Raw genomic sequence first — 4,544 nt, forward strand, 5'->3', positions numbered from 1 at the left:
ATTGGGAGGACGTTACAGATTGGTATCAGAGCATAACCAGGCTGTTATAGAGAACCAGGATTGCATTTTTATGTGTGCCTTACTTGCTAGCCAGGGTGCCTTAGCAATCTAGGAAACTATAACCTTTCCTGCCTTAGACTTAAAGCATTTAGAATTGCCTTATAATCTTAACAATCATGCTTTACCAAACTTGACTTAAAGATTCTAATCAAAGTCTCTTTCCTAATGTAGGACTACAACTTTCCTTGACCATAGTGCCTTTAATTGTTGCCTTTAACTGTTAAATGCTACACTATACTTTAGAAACTTTACTTATCTTAGAATGCCGAGCTAATCTAAGAACTCTGCTCACTTTCCTGAGTACTATCCAATTACACCACCGCATCTAAATGCGACACAATGATTTCAGAAATTCTTGACATTCATAAGTCATCTATCATGGTTATGTGTATTACATATGTATTACATGAAATATTATCCATGATTTTGAAATTCTTATAATTGTTACTACTCACACTCAAACGTATATAACTCTCTGTTATATCACGTACCTATATGCCTTATGCCTTTATGCATCGGTTTGCGAATTGAAAAATGTCATTGGGTTATCACAGTATACGAATTGAAAGTCTTTAATCAAAAGATTATTAGATTACATACTTATCACTTTATGATCTCGACACGTCATACTGCCATTATTAAAGTAAAGACACATCATATCTTATTATATCTTATCGTATCTATCCTAATAGATTTTGTCTAACACTTTTCCTAAATTCCCTCCATAAATTACGGAAATCTTTTTGCTATATACACGTATTCGAGGAGACGAATATATCATCCAGTATTCAAAACTAATCTCATATCAAAAACCCTAATTCCAAACACATAATATAGATTCCTCGAACTCTTCGAGCTCCAATGGCAGCGTAACCGGAATGAACCAACCAATCAGCCATCATCTATTTTGGATGAATTGGGGATGGGTTCGTAGTAAACTTAATCAATGGAGACAAGAAGAAGGTGATCCCTTCCACCAACCGAATTCACCTCTTGGTGAAGAACCTGAAGCACTTACTGGCGAACCCGTTCGGAACACTATTTTCACCCTCATTTCCAGGATATCCAGTCACGAATATATAATATCTAAAATTTTAGATCTTATTCATCCACTTGTCCAAACCGTCAATCATCCCGGAATAATAGAAGAAGTCAACGAGCTTCGCGCTCGAGTAGTGGCTCTGGAGAATATGGTGTGAAACCTACGAACACCAGCAGCAGCACCAGCAGCATAACCAGTACCACCAGTACCATCGGCATCACCACCAACATCACCAGCTTCACCAACGAAAACATCCGCATTCCACGCCTCAACATCACACTCAGTACCTCAAACATCAACATCATACGCCCCATAGATACCAAGGAATATTAGTAATAATGAGTTAAGATGTATTGATTCATTCTTCCTGAAGAATTACATATGTATACTTTATATATATGGATTGGAACAATAATAAATCTTTTTATACTAAGCTATTACGTGTGAATCTTAACTAGTATGTACTACTTGATTAATTCATATCATTAATATGCTATGATGTACATCCTTCGTTAATGACTTAACAATCGTTAATTACTGCTTCAACACAATAAACTCCATTTCATAATAAACCAAGTGTATTACTCAAATACATGATTGATTGTATACTTTCATTTTCGATGTACTCGAAACATTCTAGAAAACATCATTCGTGCCTTATGAATTTCACAAGAATTCCACGAGCACCAACATCATATACTGAGGTATATCAATAACAATGAACGATGAAGTATTGATTCATAACTTCATTAGCGAAATATTTCGCGACAATTATGAAATCTCTAAGGTTTTGGAGATTATTTATTCTCGTTTCAACCGCAAATCAAATGAGTTTAATATTATATTAACTCATTAAATCTACATTATATCTGAAGAATACATATATGAACGTATATCTTCTCTTTTGTACAAACTGTTAATTGTGAAAATATTTTAATGGGTAGGTAATACCCGAGAAATATTTATATCTCACATTAATATGTTACAATGTACATTCTTCAAATTCTGATTCAATAATCAGTAACTATACTACTTACATCCACATATGTATCCGCACACCAAAGAACAACCATTTTCATTCAAATCAAATTACATATTCTGAATTTGACATATCAGAATTCAAGTAAAGCTATAGCAGATGTTATCTTCCTAAAGATCACTACATTCATGAATTATATTCATTCGTATTCTATGATGAATTATCACATCAAACCACCAAAATTATCATTCATTACTTTTGAAATCAACAACGCCTATTCGTCAACCATTAGATCCATTGACGATTACAATCAGCGTTTAATCATCTAAAAATAAAATTTCTTGAAACCATCTCGGGTTGTCAATCAATGATTCAGATTCGTTAACCTTGAGAATGCTGACGAAGCAGCAAATGCTATAGATGTTCTTAAGGGCTAACAGTTTGATAATAAAGAATGGTACGTTGGAAAAGCCCAAAAGAAAATTTGGAACTGAAAAACGGATTGAGCTAACCATGGAGGAGACCAAGGACAAACACAAGGGCCAAACCCTATATTCAAAGAATCCAGGAAATTCTAAATCCGGTGAAATCTTTAGAGAATATCTTGCTCCAAAGTCATGTTAAAAGCTTGCGGAAAATTTTTCTTCATCAACTTTCGAACTTAGAAATTCCAAAATATCATCATAAATATCCTCTATATTTCGGAAGATATCTTCATAACGATTCATGTCCGTAATTAAGTATCTCTTTGCGATATCTTTATAAAGGAAACTGTTTTAGTTTCTATATTCTGTAAAATTCAAGTTTAAATTATAAATGCTTTGAAGAAGTGATTGGGAATTGAAGCATGAGTTAATATAATATAATGACGTCAGGCCAACGTGATTATATTACAGTAAGTCATGCTCAGTTTTTAATGGAAGATGATGATTCATAGATTTTATAATCATCATTTGCCATGTTACACGACTCTTACATTCTATTTAACCTCTAAACATATCAAGAAAATATTTTTCTTGATGATTCGGTCTTTTTCGGATATTCTGGTAATATGACAAATCAAATCGTGCTATTACCTTTCCTTTCTACTTTATATATTATGATCATTCAAAACTTCATACCTATGAATTCTGGACCATTACTCGCTTGACTTGAAGTCGGGAAGAAGAAACAAAAACATAAAGCTCCGACATATAAGGGAAAATATAAAGCCCGATAACGACTCCGAAATTACAAACCGTGTATATCAATGCGTATAGCAATATAAAGACACGGGATAATTAAAAACACTATAACCCCAAGAGCATAGAAGAAGTAAACAGATTCCTCTGGTGGTAAAAGAAAAAGAAGAATGACTGCATAGATGGTCAATATAATAACCAGGATCAGAACTGGATTTAGCATTTTCTTAATCTTTTGGAAGTTTGAATTGAGAAAGAAAGTATAGAAGTGGTGAAGATAATGAAACGGAAGAAGCTAATTTATAGCAAAATTCCAAACACATCAATCGAGGCAAATCACCGCATTTAATCAAACAAATCTCAAAATTTCGTAAATACCGGAGAATCAAATCTTATAGATTACGAAGATTTCCTTTAATTCCTTGAATTCCGAAAATCAATCGTGACTACGTCAAAAGTTAAGGCGAACATTTAATTTTCTCATTTCACTCTTTTATGATAGCTTCGTTTATACTCTTCCTATAAACGAATCGTTTTATCCATATTATTCAATAGTGATAAAACTTTAATTTTCAACTTATATTCATCATTAAAATATTCTTTTTGTAAACAATGAAGATCTCTATCAAATTTCATGACTGTGATTTTCACGAAATCCTCTCTGTTTGTCTGCCCTAATATTGTGGCATAAAATGCTCAAGGTTTTAAATGAGCTCAATACCATTCATAACACATTTCATGTATCCAATTTACTGAAATGACTTGTATAACATCATCATTTTGAATGATCTTCGCATTAATGATAAAATGCACTTCGTTGAAGAACCTATAGAAATCATGGAAGGAGAGGTCAAACAAACGCGTAAAAGCAACATACCTATCATTAAAGTCTGTTGGAATTCGCGTAGAGGCCCCGAATATACCTGGGAATGCAAAGACCATATGAAACGGAAATATCCCCATCTCTTCTCAACTGCTGATGCATCCGAGAAGTCTACCTAAAACTTCGGGACGAAGTTTTTATTAACGGGGAGGTACTATAACAACCCTCACTTTTTGACTTCTGAAATTACTGAAATGACCCTAGGGTTTACTGTCTGACTATACGTATTAATTATTTAAGGGTTGTTATATACACAATCAATTTAACGTTGACCAAATAATAAACTTTTATTCGACACTCACTGCTAATTAAAATTTATGCATTTCAATAATATTATTTATAACTATTAATCTATAAGTAATAAATAAAAAGTGACATTTATATAAATAATAAAACAAT

Source organism: Rutidosis leptorrhynchoides, chromosome 5 (assembly GCF_046630445.1).
Source record: "Rutidosis leptorrhynchoides isolate AG116_Rl617_1_P2 chromosome 5, CSIRO_AGI_Rlap_v1, whole genome shotgun sequence".
In the NCBI taxonomy this organism is placed as follows: Eukaryota; Viridiplantae; Streptophyta; class Magnoliopsida; order Asterales; family Asteraceae; genus Rutidosis; species Rutidosis leptorrhynchoides.